The sequence below is a fragment of the Bombyx mandarina genome, chromosome 18 (assembly GCF_030267445.1).
Source record: "Bombyx mandarina strain Sakado chromosome 18, ASM3026744v2".
In the NCBI taxonomy this organism is placed as follows: domain Eukaryota; kingdom Metazoa; phylum Arthropoda; class Insecta; order Lepidoptera; family Bombycidae; genus Bombyx; species Bombyx mandarina.
In genome coordinates, this window is record NC_143224.1 from 3144023 (window position 1) to 3165480 (window position 21458).

Genomic DNA, 21458 nt, shown 5'->3' on the forward strand with positions numbered 1-21458 from the left:
GATCCAAAACGCGACCCACTGAAAAGATCCGGCGAGAAACTCAGCGGGCATAATATGTGTAATGTATGCAGCATGCATGCATACTAAATTAACCAGACCAATGTCTTCCAAAACAGATCAAAGATAAGACCCAAAGTTTATTAAGTTTTTTTATTTGTTAAACTTTTTTGAGATATTTGATTTAGATGGCTTTGTTTTATATACTGGTGGTATACTGTAACTGGTGGTAGGACCTCTTGTGAGTTCGCGCGGGTAGGTACCACCGCCCTGCATATTTCTGCCGTGAAGCAGTAATGCGTTTCGGTTTGAAGGGTGGAGCAGCCGTTGTAACTATACTGAGATCTTAGAACTTATATCTCAAGGTAGGTGGCGCATTTACGTTGTAGATGTCCATGGGCTCCAGTAACCACTTATCACCAGGTGGGCTGTGAGCTCGTCCACTCACCTAAGCAATAAAAAAAAAATACTAGTGGTCCCCCAGTAGTCGAAATTCGATTATAATTAATTGAAATTATAAGTTTGAACATTATTAGGGTTCTATTGTAAAATACTATTAATAATGCTTCTATAATCACAGATTTCGCTAAGACGACAAATATTATTAAAGACAAACAATATTAATCTATTCTCAATTTGACCCCAGACTTTAAACATTAACAAAAGTTTGACAATAAACAAAGAGTATATATCTTATATGTGTTGTGTAAAATACATAGTACTTAGTGTGTGTAACATTTTTTATGCATAATTAAATCAATAGGAGTAAATTAAATAAATTAAAAACATTTAAACATTAAAAACATTTGCTTTCCTTCTCTATATTCTCTTTCAAACTCCTCCGTCCGCGCAATTTTCAATTTCAAACTCCTCCGACCGCGCAATTTTCGTAAAAAGGGGTAAAAGCTTTTGATTTTGCTTCACGTATTAATATATAGATTTTTATATATTTTTGTAAATACACGCTACTGTTTAATTATATCTGTCGTGAAACGATTGCGCATTTCGGTTTAAATGGTACTATGATAGCCGTTATTATAATGCGTATTCGCTCTAAGGATAACTGTATTCGAGTTGACGTGTCGCAAGAGACACTTTTGAAGTTATACTTCTTTAGGCGCGTTATGAAAAATTGATGAGAGTGAAATTTTACGATGCGCGCGCACCGTGACACAAAATTAACAGAAATGAAGTTGCCCACAAGTGCTCCAATAGGAGGTTAACTATCTGTATGTAATATAAAGTAATATAAATGACAAAATTATTATTTAATATAATTCATACTAAATATTATTAAATTATGAACGTTAAATATTTACTATTAATTATTTAAAAAATATATATATATAAATTTAATAAAAATAAAGTATAACTTCTTACGCGCCTACATAAGTACACGCACCCTTTTTCAATAAGGGCGGGTGGTACTCAGATGGGGGGCCCGTTAACATCGACAATTAAAAATCTTCCACTTCCGGCCGACCCTGTAAATTATAGAAAGCTGCGTGCTCAAACTAAAGTACTGTTACAATAACGAGGAAGTACACAGGCCCTTTGAAGGCACGTCGTTTTTGTTTGACGAAACGATTACGAACCGAGAGAATGTATAGGTGATGGACAAATATAGGGCGATTTTAATTAGTGAAACCCGTGAAAGTGAAACGGTGCATTTGTGTATTGTATTTGTGTATATTTCTAATAAATATTTACTAACAATCACGCCACGTTAACTGGTCCCGTGATAAGTTCGTAAAGAACTTGTGTTACAGGTACCAGACAACGGAAATAAATGTAAGATTTTTATTATACACTTACATATATTTAATATACATCCATAACCCTGGAAAAGACATTTGTATTTATCATACAAATATCTTCCCTTGGCGGGATTCGAACCCGCGACCCACTTGTGTAGTGACCATGTCACTTACCACTACACCAGACGGCCGAAATTAGATTATGCCAATAACGTAAATGCGTCCACCAATAACGTCATATTAGCATAGGTCGTAAAGGTCGAAAAACAAAACATAAACAATCTAAGTCGCGTTCGAATTAGCGCTAACCTAGATACTGATTATGCAGAAGAAGTATTAGCTCGTGGGGGTTATTAAAATTTGAATAACACATTACACAGTTTTAAGTTAAAATGTTTCCTTTGAGGCACAGGTTTCCAAATTTTTGTCCCGTAAACCACCTCTTGCTTGGGACAGTTTGAATGACAGTTTTCTTCACTCCTCTTTACATTGACCATCAATTTTTTTTTTCTGATTCTTAGTTATTGACTTTGGGAACCACAACATAATGATAAACTGGTCAAAATAAACCTGATTAGGAAGTTACATCAATTTAATGTATTCTAGGAATATATCGGAATTATCATATAAATTAACATATTTATGTGAACTAAAACATTAAATAAATAAATAAAAAAAACCTGTAATTTATCTAAAGTTACGTACTATATATCGCAATAGTGAATTTTATTTAAGGGAAAGTGTTTTTAATAGTTTTCGTTACACATGCTGTCTTGCGGAATTAAAGTAGGCTGTATCGTTTTAATTTTAATTTCAAATGAGGCAATAACATAGATTCTGATGTTTTATGTCCAGGAAATTAATTTGGGTTGTTTTAGTGTCAGACGTGTAAAAATGAAAGTTCGAATTTAATAATAGGCAATATTCAGTGAATAGTAAATGTATATTTTACATTTATTTTATTGAAAATAATATTTATTACTAATTAAATTGTTTTTACAAACGCTTGTGGATTGGAACTTTTTTTAATGATTAAGGGATTACCGGTGTCCCGGAGGCCTTTCCAGTTTCACCAGGACAGGTGGGCGAGCAAGGGCTCAGCCAGGAGGGGTGGGATTTGCTAACAATTGCCTGAGCGCCTCCAGAGGAGACCTAACAACTCAAGAGTAGCTGTTTCGCGAATGAATCTACAACCGGACCGGAATCGGGACCTGAGCTGAGAAGATCCGGCGGGAACCTTAACGGGCTGATGTTTAGGTTAGGTGGAATTGGATTGCGCTTGAACGGTCCTTATGGCGAACGTACTTGGAGACATATATGTGATTATTGGAGCTTGAAGACATCGCAACATCAGTCTTGATGATGGAATAAAATATTATTCATTGGTTAAAATTTTCAAAGCTCTCGTCGAATTATAACTGGAGTATCGATACAGATTGGTTTCGGTCTGGTTTGAAACAATGGACCATTGAGAACGATCGCGACCATTGTTCCGAGTACAAATCCAAGGTCGGAGCGACACCCACATGCGGCCTGTGCTTTTGGATTTTTACTAAATGCTTATTATGTTATGGACTGAAGCGTTTTATAAAAAATATACCTATTAAAAATGTTAAAGGGCTTGTAGGAATTCCAAAATATAAATATAATCTGTGCACATGTATTTCAATTTTCAAAAGCTCTTAGCCTGACAAGTGCATCCAGTATGCCCGTAAATAAAATGTGACTATGTCGTGATTTGCTGAAACCAATTAAAATGCTTTTTAACCAAATCTTCCTACCACACTTGCGTTGGGACGGCGGGATGGATGTAATGTGCTCTGCGTCAACCTTGTCCCGCCGTCTCAATAGCCCCGACTCAGTTCCGGCCCGGTCCGAGGTAGGGCGCCGGTTGTGAGCGGCAGGAGTTTTTAGTGAGGTTCAACTCCTACATACCCCACCTGCCGCGCGGGTGGGGATCCAGTGATTTTCTCCTGTGGAAAAAAACACACTTGTGTATTCAGATAACGCATCAAATTGTTTCCATTGTTTCACTGATCGGTCCCGGAACAAATTTAACTCAACTTCGTCCTCGTATCCATGGTCTTTGCGACCTTCGCTAATATGTTAGGTATGGCGCGAGTTTGTTGCCAGCACCTACGCCATTGAATACTATCCTAAATTATATGACTATACTGCATTTATTGGTTTTGGACCATCATAGAAACATTTTCATTTGATATCAATTTCTCGAAAGAATCCGCCTCCTGTCTATTATGCCTATTATCCGAGTGCCAGTTGTGAAACATTGTACAGATATGTCAGGATAATTAGAATTCGGAGGTAAGACACGTGCTCACGTCACTCATTCGTAGCCTGCCTTTTGGTTTTATAATTGTAACTTATTTCTTAAGTTAAAACAAAATTGCGGTCTCTAATATGTTTTATGTTTTCATATGAAAATAAAACCTCGTTGGTTGGAAAGTTAAAAATTAAAAACTTTTTTTTTAAATTGAATCTGTGATATTCTTAATCTATAATTGCAATGCCTTCCAATACTGCGCAGTTGTGCACTGTACGTCATGAAGATAAGGGAACATTATAGGTTTCTCGTCGGTGTTCGTAGGTATTGCTCTGTTTGTAGTTTATTTACACATGAGTTGCTCGTCACTCGTCCAGCCCCTCCTGTCTGGCACGCTACTTATGTAGTAGGGTGGATGTTTGATAAAGGCGTCTGTCGCCGTCGAGATTACGAGAGCTATAACCGTACGCTGTGTGCAGGGGAAATGTTGGTTTGAATGAGAAGTTAAAATGTGATTTGTGGTATACCTTGTAGTTTTACATTTAGCCCTATTATAGGGATGCGATTTGTGGTAGGCAGTGGCTCGGCTCTGCCCCTAGCATTGCTGAAGTCCACGGGCGACGGTAACCACTCACCATCAGATGGGCCGTATGTTCATCTGCCTACAAGGTCAATAAAAAAAAATCACGATGCGCAAACACAATTAAAAAACACGATTGTAACAATAATAATATATCCAGTTGATTTAATTTCTGATGTTTCGAATACTCTAATACTGTCGTTTTCCTGGTAACGGTCGACTGTTAAAGTACTCTGATTATTATCACTGTCATAAACGCGAGATTAAACAAAAAAAGTAATTATGTATAAATTTAAAGGCAGGGGATTAAAGATTGTTCTTTAACCCTGATTCGATATGCAATGAAAGTGTGTTCAGTTTCTGGCGATACAAGATTTCGCATCATTTACATTTGAGGCCGTCAGTGCAAAAGTGGCCTAACACACAATTTTTCTTGCCTATAATTATGTATATTGCAATTTATTTAAAATATAATAAATTTGATTCTAAATCGGCCTACCCATAGTTTCACCTGTAGATAACAGATAGCTTTGTAAACATTATTTTTGTGCGTATTGTTTTTTGCCTACTCAAACTCAAATTCATGAAAACTTAAACCTCATTGCTCCATTATATTTATGCTAAGCTAGGTCCCTTTTGCGCTGACTGTCTCATTTGTCTGTTACCGTTGACTAATAAGCGAGCACAACTTATACTGTGCTGTGCTAATAAGCCGGGGCTCCAGTGTTTTTTTTTTAATGTAACTTTTAGATTCCCGACGGTCTATTCTATCGAGTTATTGATTCAGTTATCAAGTTTATGTGTGACTTAAGTCTAAGACCAAGCGGATGGTAAATGAAGTAAGGGGTGGAATGTCGCGTGATCCCCGATGTATTTTATTAAGCGAAGCCACACGAAGCGCATTACAACACTTTTTGTTGTTGCCTCTGAACTGAAGAGTGAAAAAGAATTAGCCAATAGCATAGCATAGCATGACGCAGGTCCGAAATTGGTTAGATAACATTATGTCAAATGCGTTTTCCAAATATAGGGAAGGCTGAATTTTCCAAACGGCTGTTTTGAAGAGTCCTTTGGAACATACCTTTTGAGAACATTCCATCATCTTCTTTTATTAGCTCGCCATTCGCTATCGCAGCAGAATTTATCTCTACTAACTTAGAACTGCTGTTTTACGTGACAGTACGTTTGTAATGATAACTTTTGCCACATTTATATAGTTTTGAAAAAAAAAACACCTAAACTCTTTTTCGATCTTAGTGACCCAGCATCTGCAAATGAAGACAGAAAATACTTAATTACTACGTGTCTAATATCGTTTGACATCAAATAACGAATTTCGTAGAATTATGCGTTCAGAATTTCAATAGATCCTAGTACTAAAATAAGATTTATTGTCACTTACAATGTAAATTTGTGCTAGGGCACTAATGAAAACATTTTATCACGTAATAAATGAATAATAAGATCAATATTGAAAGAAAAAAAAACAACCTAATTACAAATTCAAATAAAAATTATTTAAGCAAATATATATTTTCGTTCTGTTTATGTTAGATTGAAACTCGTCTTATTATTTTGTTTGTAACATAAATATTTAAAGGTAAAACGAATAAATCGAAGTTAATGTAACTATTTCACACAAATCAAACATCAAATACGTTATTACATCCTTAACTTTCACCTGTCGGACGGCTCTTCATCTGTGTAGTGTATAATACCAGTTGGGCAGCATATTGTATAATATTACAGCAATACATGTGCAAATTGAATTTGTATCGTAAATAATCGGCGATTCGGTCACTCATCTAATTCACACACACTGCGTGCGTTCCACATTTTTTATGAATACGTTAGCCTTATTCGATATTATGAAATGTTCGAAGCGAAAGATGTAATGAATAAATGAAATCAAATAAATAAATATTTACTAACAATCACGCCACGTTAACTGGTCCCGTGCCTTGTGTTACTAGTACTAGATAACGGAAATAAATGTAAGATTTTAAGCTATTGCATAGCTTTTATCGCGGGCCTTGAGCGCGGCGACCGAATCATGAAATTCCGTAACGAAAAAAACCTTACACCACTCACTCCGCCTACCATGTAGCTCGCGTTCAACACATTTACATGTTGCGCTTGTAGTGTTTGTGAATAAGAGCGTGGCGTGACGTCACACTGCATGCGCATCATGAAAAGTTTGCCCATCTCTCTCTCGCGTGGTCTAGCTTATGAGTGTGAAGGGGACAGTTAAGGTTTTGCTGTTATTAATGTTTAATATAGCGTGGTCTTGTTTTATTATTGTTTTAATATTAAATTATTATTGTCTAATTATAATTGCATAAGTTGATAAATGCTATGCAATAGCTTTACTGCGGCAGTTCCCGAATGCCACACGTTTGTTTTTTATTATACACATACATAATATGTAATATACATCCATAACCCTGGAAAAGACATTTTATATTTGTTATACAAATCTTACATATATATTAGATAATAATACATACAAATCTGCCCTTGGCGGGACTCGAACCCGCGACCCCTTTGTGTAGTGACCATGTCACTTGCCACTACACCATACGGCCGTTCTTCGGCAATAATCGGAGAATACTCGCACAAGGCCAGTTGACCCTAAACTAAGGATTGACTGTACTGGAGAACTAAATACTGGTATTATATATAACTAGCTGTACCCGTCCGCTTCGCTGGGCATTTAAAATTAACATCATTATTTCTCACCCTCACAAAGATTCTCATCATTAACGCCCCCGCAACTGGTGTAAGGAGTCCAACACTCATATAAATATTAGCCTATCCATTAAGTACATGTATTTTCTACATGGATACTGAGTTTCAAGTCAATCGGATGCATGGTTCAGTAGTTATAACAGAACATCCGTAAAAACCACTGTAGATTTATATATTATTATTAGTATAGATACGTCGAAATAAATATACATATAAATATTAAACAAACAAGGATAAAACAAACCAGTTCGTCCCAAGAATGTTTGCGTGACGTGAGAATTTAGTTTTTTGTTTCCCTGCCTAATCATTAATAGCCTAAGGGGCTATTCCAAGTACGTGCGGACCAAAATCCACCGAGTCAGTTAAACTAATATACTACACTCGCGAGCAAAAGTTTGGAATCACTTACTTGAAATTGGTTCCGGGCGATCGTGTGAACTAAATATTTTTTTAATAACCATAAAAATGAGATCACTTTGAAGGTTTAACTCTTAACTTTAAACTGATACCAATTTCATTAAAATCAAGCCAGTATTTAAGAATCTATCCCGGATTAAGTGAAGGAATAACGAAAAAGACGTGTTTCAATTATTTGATACGTCGCGAGTTGCGACCTATTGACCCCTAAAAAAAGCACCTGTTATCGGATTTTCTTTATCAGTCGACTTTCACCTGTTGATCTGTACACATCTCCGCTACTTTTGATCCTTTACCTTGTAACTATACTGAGACCTTAGAACTTATACCTCAAGGTGTGTGGCGCATTTACGTTGTAGATGTCTATGGGTTCCATTAACCACTTAACACTAGGTAGGCTGTGAGCTCGTCCACACATCTAGGCAATAAAAAAAATAAAAACGACATAGGAGACAACACCTACAGAAGCAGCACAAATCGTAGCCCTATTGCAAGAAGGGCTCAGCCAGCGAGTTGTCGCTCGTCGGCTCCACATAAGCCAGTCCTGTGTTCCGAAAGCTTACAAGCGCTTTCGGGAGACTAGTGGCTTTATCTCGAGACCAAGATCTAGAAGGCGCCGGTGCACATCGGAGAGGGATGACTGTTTTATCGTGTCAAGCTCTCTACAAAATCGGCATTTACCTGGTGTCGACGTCCAATAGGAGCTCCGAGATGTTCGTGGGGAAGCTGCCAGCGAGTGGACAGTTTGTCGACCACTCAAGCAAGTGAATCCGACTCCAAAAAGGCCTGCCACAGCCCCGAAACTCACGGTAGCTCACCGACAAGCACGCCTTCAATTTGCTCGCACCCATCTTGATTGGGAAGTTGAGCAATGGAGGCAAGTCCTGTTCTCCGAGGAGAGCAGGATGTGTTTACACGGTAGTGACCGAAGAGGTCAGGTCTATAGGCAGCCTGGGGATTAATTTGCGCAGTGCTGTTTCACTGAAACAATGACTTATTGGGGCGGCTCTTGTATGATGTGGGCCGGCATTTCCTTCGACCGTAAAACCGAACTTGTTTTCGTGCCTGGCGAGGGACGAGGAGGCGGTCTAACTTCGGACCGGTACATTTCCGATATTCTGCTGGAACATGTCGTTCCCTATGCGGGATATGTCTATGATGACTTTCTCCTTATGCACGATAACGCTCGTTGTCACACTGCCCGTGTAACAACTGAATACCTCAAAGAAGTCGGTATCGCCACATTGGACTGGCCAGCGCTCAGCCCTGACTTGAATCCCATTGAGCACGCGCGTAATGAACTGAAGAGGAAGGTTCGTGCCAGAACTTCTGCTCCTTCATCTTTGAATAAGCTGAAATGAGCGTTGATTGAGGAGTGGGAGGGTATCCCATAAGAATCAATTCAGAAGCTGATCAGGTCTATGAATTATCGTCTTCGAGCATTTAATAGGGCGAGGGGAGGAAACACAAACTACTGATACATAATTTTAAGGCTAAAGAAATTTTTTATTTATTAATTTTTGTTGTTTTATTCATTCATTATTTTTTCACATTTACTTGTTTTCCTACCTCCTTCACTTAATCTGGGATAGCTCCTTAACTCCTAGCTCGATTGGAATGAATTTGGTATCAATTTAAAGTTGACAGTTGAACCTTTAAAGTGATGTAATTTTTATGATAATTAAAATTTTATTAAGTAAGCAAGATCGCGCGGAACCAATTTCAAGTAAGTGATTACAAACTTTTGCTCGCGTGTATATAATATTAAAGAGGGACTTCTAATATGTAGTAAGTAAAATATCGTAGAAACCGTCTCCAACAGCAATCTATTTTTTAAATAGTGTTTTCTGATGTTTTTATTTATAATCCTTTTATTTTAGAAATATTCTAAAATTAATAAAATTTATTAAATATAGTATTATATTAAATTTAAACGTTTACTTTTTGTTTGTATTTTGTGTCTTTGTTTGCCGAGTTCTAAATATAATATGTTATATTGTTTTGCAGATTATTATTTGGTTTTATTAAACAATAGCCTGGTATGCTCAATCAGTTAAAAGTTTTTATATTTTTCCTATTAAGTTTGAAGTTTGTGTTTTTTTTTATTTATTGCTTAGATGGCTGGACGAGCTCACAGCCCACCTGGTGTTAAGTGGTTACTGGAGCCCATAGACATCTACAACGTAAATGCGCCACCCATCTTGAGATATATAAGTTCGAAGGTCTCAGGTATAGTTACAACGGCTGCCCCACCCTTCAAACCGAAACGCATTACTACTTCACGGCAGAAAATAGGCAGGGTGGTGGTACCTAGCCGCGCGGACTCACGAGAGGTCCTACCACCAGTAATTACGCAAATTATAATTTTGCGGGTTTGATTTTTATTACACGATGTTATTCACCGTGAAAATCAATCGTGAACATTTGTTGAGTACGTATTTCATTAGAAAAATTGGTACCCGCCGGCGGGATTCGAACACCGGTGCATCGGGCCACGACGACTTTTAATGTGTGTGCATGTTGTATTCTATTAACATTGTTTATCAGATGAAATCACAACTGACCTAATGTTGAGCGCTTACATGGTAATTAGTGTTCACTGGACCCATAAACACCACAACTCAGTTTTTATTGCGTAATTAAATACATTTTGATACATACAAAGGGCAGTGTTGTCGCCAAAATAAGCAGTTAGTACCTTAAACTAGCTTTTATAGAGCATGTCCGAACAGTTGGATCGACTGTTTCGATTCTAAGCCATAGATATGTCGAGCGGAATGTTTGGCATCCCTAGCATCTCGTGGCATGACTATTTAGCCCGCTGAGTTTCCCGGATCTCAGCGGGTTGCGATTCCCATCCGGTAGTAGATGCATTCGCGAAGCAGCTGCCCTTGAGCTCCATCGGAATAGCTCGGACAACTGTTAGAAAATTCCATCACTCTTGGCTGAGCCTGTGCTCGCCCACCTGTCCTGGTGAAACTGGAAAGGCCTCCGGGCTACCGGTGATTCTTTCTTCATAAAAAAAAAAAATTACATACACTTTAAGATTCAATTTTCACAGAGCTGTCATTTGTTTATCTATAATAATAAAAAGATCATGAAATATGTATAAACACTACGTTGCCAAGTTCGAGCATGCATATTTGCCGGGTGGGTGCGCTGTCAGGATTCCAGTCAATAACTCAGTCACGCAAGGCTAGCTGGTTCCGGACAACAAAAAACTGCGTCAATTTAAATTATGTCTATATTGTGTTGTGATTGATTTTTTTTATTTTTTTTTTATTGCTTAGATGTGTGGACGAGCTCACAGCCCACCTGGTGTTAAGTGGTTACTGGAGCCCATAGACACCTACAACGTAAATGCGCCACACACCTTGAGATATAGTTCTAAGGTCTCAGTATAGTCACAACGGCTGCCCCACCCTTCAAACCGAAACGCATTACTGCTTCACGGCAGAAATAGGCGGGGCGGTGGTACCTACCCGTGCGGACTCACAAGAGGTCCTACCACCAGTAATTACGCAAATTATAATTTTGCGGGTTTGATTTTTATTGCACGATGTTATTCCTTCACCGTGGAAGTCAATCGTGAACATTTGCTGAGTACGTATTTCATTAGAAAAATTGGTACCCGCCAGCGGGATTCGAACACCGGTGCATCGCTCGATACGAATGCACCGGACGTCTTATCCTTTTAGGCCACGACGACGACAAAAGTTACTTTTGAGTTTGAGTTGAGTTTACTTTAGGTTAATAAGTCTTAGAACAATATACTTTTTTAGTTTTGTTTTATGATAAAAGAACAAAAAAAGTTTGGTGTTGATTTTAACTGATAAGAATATGTTAATTAATCTTAATCTGCGATTTTGAACTTGTCAAACCGTAAATAGAAACTTAATTACGCAATGAATATATTTGAAGTGATCCGTCATAGAACGCCTCGTTGATAAAGTCAATTGTTACAAATATACAACCGATTATTATTATTTTCTTTCCAGTTTTTTGTTAAGTAACCTTGCTATGGGTAAAAGTTCCCACATTTCTGTGTGTTTGGTCGCTCTACTATCTATCTGTATCCACACGGCATAATGGTCTGGGCTAGCTTTACTTTGCGACGTGTGATCAGGTATTGAGAAGGCAATCAAGATCGGACACGACGTGGACATCGTTGTCATGATTATTACATACGTCGGGTAGATGTTTCTGGTTGGAGTAAAATCATTCTGAACGATATTTAATAGCACGCGTTCCAACTTACATATTATTTTCTCGTGTGTGGTGATTTCGAGTTCATTGGATCTGAAACATTTAATAATATCTTTAATTATAAAAAACATTGATAATCCTAAATTTCCTAACTTATAAAAGTAATCGTTTTTTGAAACCACGTTAGAAGAAATAACTCTTTGAAAGCTTGTGAAGTGTGATTATTTGATAAAATCTTCAGATTTTTATTTTTTTATTTTGATTGCCGTATAGGCAGATGAGCATACGGCCCACCTGATGTTGAGTGGTTACCGTCGCTCATGGACGTCAGCAATGCCAGGGGCAGAGCCAAGCCGCTGCCTACCATTAAGTACTCTCCACAAGCCTTGTTTGAAGAAGGACATGTCATAGCGCTCAGGAAACACCTTAGAGGGGAGGCTCATTCCAAAGTCGGATGGTACGTGGCAAAAATGATCTCTGGAAACGCACTGTGGATGACCGCAGTGGCTCCAGGTAGTATGGATGAACTCTAGTCCGGTGGCGGTCGGTGCGATCGTAAAAACGATCAATTAACATAACATATTCAAAGTGTAAATATACATAAGATTCTAAAATAGTGCACGTGTTGCTGTTGTGAACTTGTTGCGAACCTATTGTTGTCGGAATGAGTTACTGTTGTTCGGATTTATTCCCATGCTATTGTCGCGTAATCGAAATACTATTAGATTAGCACGTTACATAGCTTCGATTGTAGCGTCGTTATGTACGTAATATCAGTTCTCATACAATAAGCTTACCTGTGCCTGTGCCTTACCTATTACTTTGTTTGCGTCAGTAATGTATGTAATATAGGTCGATATGAGGAGATAATTCATGTGAAGAAAACTTAAGACATAATGTTTAAGTTTCTTAAAAATTTATTATGTGATAATGAGTTGTTAAATAAACTCCAATCTTTTTATTTATTTATTGCTTAGATGGGTGGACGAGCTCACAGCCTACCTGGTGCTAAGTGGTTACTGGAGTCCATAGACATTTACAACGTAAATGCGTCACCCACCTTGAGATATAAGTTCTGTCTCAGTATAGTTACAACGGCTACTCAACCGAAACGCATTATTGCTTCTCGGCAGAAATAGACGGGGTGGTGGTCCTACCCGTGCGGAGTCACAAGAGGTCTTACCATCAGTAAAAAGCTGCAACGGACTATCAAAAACGCATGTAATGAGTTACCCGTGCGGGTGTAGAAAAAAAAAGAAAGGAAAAGAAGAAAAAAATGTAATGAGACCCAAAATTTTAAAACGTATTAATGATATAACCATATACTAGTGGTCCCCCGGTAATCGAAATTCGTCTATAATTAATTGAAATTATAAGGTTGTACACTATTATGATTCTATTTTCAAAGACTATTTCATAAATCATAAATTTCGCCAAGACTACACTATAGAAAAATATTAATACACAAACAATATTTAATCTATTCTCAATTTGACCACAGACGTCAAGAACAAAAGTTTAACAATAAATACATAGTAGGCATGCGTGTGTGCGTCAAATACATGGTAGAGTGTGTAATGTTTTCTTTATTGATTTAATGTATCTTTTATGCATTATTTAAAAAAATATTAGCATTGTGCACTTCTTCTCTGTATTCTCTATAAGTGTGGAAAATTTCATACCCCTCCGTCCGCGCAATTTTCGTAAAAAAGGATACAAAGTTTTTGCTTCACGTATTAATGTATAGATATTGTACCAATCAATTAATTGTACTAAAATCATTACGTGAAACTATTTGACAATCACCTCTAGGCATTCAGGTCCGAGCTTTAAATCTAATTAGCATTCCGAATGCCGAAATTGCTTTAAGTACTCAACCTAGTTTCGATTTTAATAAAATTACAACGAAGCCAGCGTCTCAGGCGGCGTAATTATAATAATATGATGTTAAGTCTTAATTATCTGCCGTTAAATTTAGCATTTATCCAAATTGTAGTAGTGCCACGCTTAAAATTTATATACACATATTTGTGTTTTGGGATTTTTATTTCGTTTTCTTTTCCTACCTGTTTGCTGGTAGTCTTCGGGTATTCCAGCTACGCGCGGACGTGTAGATGAGCTCACGGGCTCAACTTGAGTGAATTTGCCAACACTAGCCCTGGCAAGAGCAGTTCTTCAGAGCAGAATCTACCACCGGATCGGAATTGCGAACTACTGAGAAAATCCGGCGAGAAACTCGGTTGGTTTTGTCTATGGGTTAAGTAGTTCGTCGTCGGATTCTTATCGTAATCAACCAGTTTCACGAGGACGGTGACTGTTCTTCAAGAGTCTAAAACCACCGAGAGTGGATGGGGGATCCGACAAGACATGTTTCGGGATACGGGGGTTTGGCGTTGCTGGGCCGGATATGTAATTAGCGGAAGTAGCGTTCTGACGCTTCCTTAAGATACTTACATATAGATTATAAATTTAAATCGTCGTGAATGTCGACATTCCTCATGTACCACGGTGCTCCGGTGGCTATTCTGCAGAAACGGGATTGGATGACCTGAAGAGAGTTTTTGTTTATGTTTATGTTCATGCGGGCCGAATGAGCGAACAATATACACTTGCATATGTCATGTCGCAACATATGTTTGTTATGTAGAGTTTAACCTTGGTACGAAGGGATAATTTACTTCGCTTGCAGATCATGGGATATTTATTCCATAATTACTATGTTTTGAAAGAAAACGTATTACGTAGGGTTTCGTACGTATTTGAGGGTTGGAACAGAATGCATCAAGTATAAAGAACGCATTCAAAATCTACCTCCTTTAATTTACGCCGGTTACAAATAATCAAATTATGTACCAGCATGCAAAAATGCAATCATGTATGTCGTGCTCAACAATATTTGCTACCGTCAGTGAGAGTACATTAAGTGCAGTTGCCGTGTTATTCACGCGAAGCAGTTGTAATTATATTTTTATTGCTAATTTCTTGTTGTTCGAACTAACGAGAGAAGATTTTTCATTTTACGCAAGTCAAGGATTGAAGAAACAGAAGTTACCACTGTTAGTATTTTTCGTAACTGTTAATGTGTTAATGAAGAAATAAAGGATGGTACTTGTCCACACATGTCCATGGACAATAGTGATATCGCATATGCTGTTGCTGCCGAGCTCCGGGAGATAATTAAATTTATTCCTGTGATAGAATTCGTCTCTAAAGTGTAATAGTAGATTCAATTGAGATTTCAATTTCCCTTGGTTTTCGTTTTAACGGCCGTGAAAAGCTGTGAGCCTCCGGCAGCTGTGAGTAGTCCGGTGAATATGTTATTTATAATCAGCTGTACTTGTTATATTCGCTGTTGTATTAACTGTTATATTAACAAAAGATAGGCGGTAAGTGTATTTGCCAATATACATAATTAAAAAATAAAAAAAATCCAGGATTAACCTGTAAAATGCAAAATCTCCAGCATCAGTATAGTTACAACGGCTGCCCCACCATTCAAACCGAAACGCATTACTGCTTCACGGCAGAAATAAACGGGGCCCTGGTAGCCAACTGTGCGGACTCACGAGAGGTCCTACCACCAGTGACATACATACATACATACAAAAATGAATCCTGAAAACATTAAACTCCTTCCTTGGGCACTCGTGTAAAAAACTATTGTAATTTGTCGTGTATCCACACATAAAGAACGATGAAACAATACTAATGAAATCATTGTTGCCGGTTAATTGCGAGTGTGATAGTTAATGTACAGTCGATTGAATGCATTGTATTTTGATTGAATTCATACAGCAATGTTAATCGTTGTTTGATAATATGCGTTTTTAATTGATAGACATTTTGTCACGCTCCGTTGTGGCTATCACTAAACAAATAAAAAATGTACCTGTTTTAAAGGTTTTTTTATGGCACTAATTTCAAGTTGTAGGTGCAAAGCCAGAAATCATCAGTGACTTGATGTTTTTATCATGAAAAATACCTTCTGAATCAATTACGTTGTTGGTTAGATAGAAATGTACAACATGTGCCCCAAATTGTTTTAAACGATGACCACAACTTGGGAGAGCTACGTTAAAGACTATATTATATTCAAAATTTGCCATAGATACTGAAGTTTGGTATAGCGTATTTTAGCCAGTTTCAAGTAAGAGCGATGTTTTTTGTCTCAGCGATGTCATATTGTCAGCTCGATTGGCTTGTTTGACATACGGAGAATTGCAGATTGGAACTGGCTAAAATTTGTTCAGGACGACCATGACCGTGAGGTTGACTGGAACAGAGACCCATGATTTTGCGATGATGTGCTGAAAATTATGATGGTAATTGGGGAAATCACGCAATTGTAAACTTGTCGGTTTTGATATTTGACACAATGAAATAGTTTATCAGAAGAAAAAAAAGCAAAATAGATTTAATACGCGTTTGCACCGAGCCACGAGCTGGTTGAAATATAATAGAATATAAATACATGAACCATTATCGATCATTAATTAACATAATCAAAATAGTTCAAGCATATCGATTTAACCTTGTAACAGGCACCTATCGATGTTATCTCCATTTGACATCTACCAAATAATATTTCCTTATTTTTGAAAAGTAGCATTGGAGTGAGAATGCTTCAAAAACTATGGTAAAAGTTCGTACTTTTACCATAAAACAAAGAGAATGGAATTTTTAATTTCTACATAAATGTCAATTTGATGCCGCTGAAACTTTTTATCACAATTTTCTTTTTTTCTTTTTGAGAACGAACCTGAACCCGTGATTTCAATCTTAAAATTGTAAGTTCTTAATGAATTTGAAATGTAAACATCACTTGCTTATTGCAATGCATTAATACGATTACATCTAATTTCCTTATTTACGACAAACGGAAAAAAAAAGTATATCGTGTTAGAATAAAATTGTTTCCTATATGGGGAGGGTAAATGTGTGTAGTTGATTTGTGCCCGCACGCTGTCGATAATGCCGTTATTATTGAACATTTCCTTAACTCGATAGAAGTCTCATAGAATTGTTTTAAACAGACTGGGCAAGGAATAATAAAAAAAAAATACATTGCTCTAAATAAATGAATGAGATTATGGTCTTCGGTGGTTACCGAAGCTCAGAGATAGCATAGAGGGCGAAGTCCCAATTTGAAACCCCGCTGCCCCAATCTGCAAGCCGTAACACATGTTGTTCGCTAGAAGCAAGCGGCATAGTGGGACTTTCCCATGCGGACTCATAATACAGCCTACCCCAGCTATTACGGCGGGATGGATGTAATATGCTCTGCGTCAACCCTGTCCCGCCGTCTCAATAGCCGCGACTGGGCTCCAGCCCGGTCCGGGGGGTAGGGCGCCGGCTGTGAGCGGCAGGAGTTTTTAGTGACGTTCAACTTCCACATACCCCAACTGCCGCGCGGGTGGGGCGATTTTCTCCTGGGGAAAAAAGCCCCAGCTATTACCAGTATGTATTCGTTTTATTGTACTGGTAATCCCTCCTATAACACGGTAGATACGTTCATACGAAGTCCCGTGTTGGGGAAACCGTTTGATATAAGACTAGAAGCTAGTGCAAACATGCGTTTTTTATTTAATGGAACGTCTTGACTATTGCCTGTATGTATTTTTATCTATTATACATAAAAAATAAGCAGTAAAATTTCGGTTATACCCATATATTATGCGTTCATAGTGCATAATGTAATTTTCTAAATAATCTATATTATACCTATATAAAAATAAATTGCTGTTCGTTAGTCTCGCTAAAACTCGAGAACGGCTGGACCGATTTGGCTAATTTTGGTCTTGAATTATTCGTGGAAGTCCAGAGAAGGTTTCAAAAGTTAATTTAAATATGAAAATGCTCGGAATTATATAAAAACAAACAATTTTGTTTTTCCTTTGATGTGTCCCCCATCGGACGGATTCCTTTTGTTCGTTTTAAGTTTATTTTATACAAAAGCTTAGGTATTTTATTTATCGATTGAGGCACTACGAAGTCTGCCGGGTCAGCTAGTTTTAAATAAGTCTCGTTATCGTGTTGTACAGTTAGCGTGTTATAGGAGGTTACCTATATTCTATGCTATGGTTCGTAATAGGAGTAAGCGTAAATGATTATCGCTTGCACTTTGCTTTGTTAGAACGATCACAACGTCAGAAGTCATTATCAGCGGATCGAGGAAATGTATTTGACGTTTGCCTTTTTTGTAAGCTTGTGCGCGTGTGTGAATGAAGGTGGTCTCTCGTATTACATGTGATTGATGTATTTGTATTGTGGTTTGGTATGTTCATACTTATTAGATGACGGTGTGATCGTCTAATGGTTTTTTTTTCCTATGCTGATAGCCTTGAGAGGCTATTTCAGCTTCACCCTAACGTGTGTAGGTGAGCTCACGGGGCTCAAACCGGAGTGTTGCTAACACTGACCCTAGCAAGAGCAGTGCATCGCAGATTCTACCACCGGATCGGAAACGCGACCCACTGAGAAGATCCGGCGAGAAACTCAGTGGGCTGTGTCTATGGGTTAATTCGCTCGTCGAGCCCTTCGTCGTAAGCGACGGGTTCGACGAGGACGATGACCGCGTCTAATGTACTAACCTGAAGTGCTTTTATGTAATCACGTTCGATCCGAAATTAAAGTAACAGTTGCTCAAGAAATAAAAAATGAATTGCCAATAATGAGCGCTCGCGAACACATTGTACCTAAAAAGCAGTCAAGAGTTGCACCAACCCAACAAGCTCTCCGTTTTCATATTGTCATAGCGAGACCGGAAGGAGAGCGAGGATCGGTAATGCTAGTTTGCGCAAATTACGACTATCCTACCCTTCAAACCGAACTTATATAGACAAACTCGGTGGATATGGACAGACTGATAGTACATAAGCGTCATCAATTTTTCCGCTGTCTATTGAATTGATACGAAATCAATTTTATATCTAACGTATATTTCATTCAAGCGGCTAATGTGTCGCGCGCCGTCAATTAGAATAATTGTAGTAACATTATATGTACATATTTAGAGAATTATTTACTAATTTGAAACCCATTATATGTGTCCTAAATCTAAATTTCAAATTCAGTTAACTGAACTAAACGGCATCAAATTATGCGGGACGTAAACTAATAAATGATTAATTTATATGAAGGAACCTTGGTTGCACTAATTGGTTTTAAATTTGTAATGCTGTAGGCATGTATCAGATTGTACCAGTAAATAATTGACGCAAGCTTTTTTTTTATTTTTTTATTGCTGAGATGTGTGGACGATCTCACAGCCCACCTGGTGTAAAGTGGTTACTGGAGCCCATAGACATCTATAACGTAAATGCGCCACACACCTTGAGATATAGTTCTAAGGTCTCAGTATAGTCACAACGGCTGCCCCACCCTTCAAACCGAAACGCATTACTGCTTCACGGCAGAAATAGGCGGGGCGGTGGTACCTACCCGTGCGGACTCACAAGAGGTCCTACCACCAGTAATTACGCAAATTATAATTTTGCGGGTTTGATTTTTATTGCACGATGTTATTCCTTCACCGTGGAAGTCAATCGTGAACATTTGTTGAGTACGTATTTCATTAGAAAAATTGGTACCCGCCAGCGAGATTCGAACACCAGTGCATCGCTCGATACGAATGCACCGGACGTCTTATCCTTTAGGCCACGACGCTTTGATATGTCATTGAATATTTTCATTTTATGTGAATTGGAACTCTGTTTAGTGCTTTATTTGTGACTAACGGCCCCGCTCCGGCTCCGCTCGGGTCTTTATCAAAATTTTCACCGATATTTGACGTTGTTTTATTTTTTTAAATAAAAGTATTCTTATTGCGTCATAACTATAATAGTTAGACATATACTGTCGTGGCACTTTTTGTAAACAATAATGTGTTCTACAAAGTCGTAGTACATTATTTTATTCTATCATCAATAGTTTTCGCAGGGCACGCGATGTAAGGAATATTTTAGGTAATTTTTTTACACCTTGGGTTACATTATTAGAGATTTATATAAGGATCCCCAATTTAAAAAAAAAATTATAGCCTATGTCACTCGGCAATAGTGTAGCTTCCAAACAGTGAAAGAATTTTTCTAATCGATTCAGTACTTTCGGAGCCTATTCAATACAAACAAACAAACAAATCTTTCCTCTTTATAATATTAGTATAGATTTGGTGTATTTTTATTTTTGACATTCATCGACACAACGGTCCGTCTTATTTTTCCTACTTCTGATGTAATAAGGCAGTCTTGTTTTCCAGGTTGAAGGGTGAGAAAATCGTTTCCATGCAATCTAAACTTCGACCATAGGATTTTATATGTCTGATGATTGACAGTGGCATTCACGTTGTAGTGAATATGATGCTCGGTAATTGTATTAGTGAGTCTGTGAGCTTCTGGGCTGTGAGCTTCTAACAGTAAAACTTTTTCTTAAACTGTTCACGACATGAGGTCAAATTTTTTCATTTATTATCATAGCGAATTTCCTGTCCTACAAACTTGAAAACATGAACACTTTAGATCAACAATCGCAAGGATCGCGGTTACTTCCTGTTCGGAGTAGGAATTGGCTCTTTCGGCAGTAAAATAATATGTTATGCCACTAGATAGTGTAAGGGACCCTAATGCGGAATTAGAAATTTTAACGTAATATTAATATTTAAAAAAAAAACTCCTAATAAAAAATATACCTAACGCCTATTTCCTGCATGCGGTTTGAGTATCATATTTAGCATACCCGCGTGCATAGTTATGTTGTCAATCAAAATCAAGTTATATCATTTATCAACATCTTGTTTGTTTTGTCTATTGATCAAAATTGTAATCGCAGTAAATTGGATTTTCATGTTACAAATTCATCGTACACATGGAATGCGTAATTATGTGTGTATCTATGAAATTCAAAAGGTTTGAAAGGTTGTCATTTGGAACCCAATAAAACGGTTTTGACAGCCCGCAAAGAAAATGATACACGAAAAGTGAGACCACAATTTTTAAAGAGAAACATAAACATCTATGGGATTTGTCTGTGAGAGAAAGAGATAGAATAGTTGTGAAGGTTTCTATTCAACCGCGTGTGAAATGCACATATTTTGGACGATTATAGAGATGCTGCAGAATATTTGACAAAGGCCAAATAACAATGCTTAAATGTACTGTAATGACTGCTCTCAATTGATTGATGGACTAGCTCACAGCCCACCCGGTGTTAAGTAGTTACCGGAGCCCATAGACAGCGACAACGTAAATGACGCCACCCACCTTGAGATATGAGTTCTAAGGTCTCAGTATAGTTACAACGGCTGCCCCACCCTTCAAACCGAAACGCATGACTGCTTCGTGGCAGAAATAGGCCAAGTGGTAGTATAGTAACCGGCAAACATCGTGAGCAAATGACCTTGACTGCGCAGAACCGAATTTTAGATCACTTTGGTGGTGAGGGTGAGGCGCGATGGCAGGGGAAATCGTATCGAGCG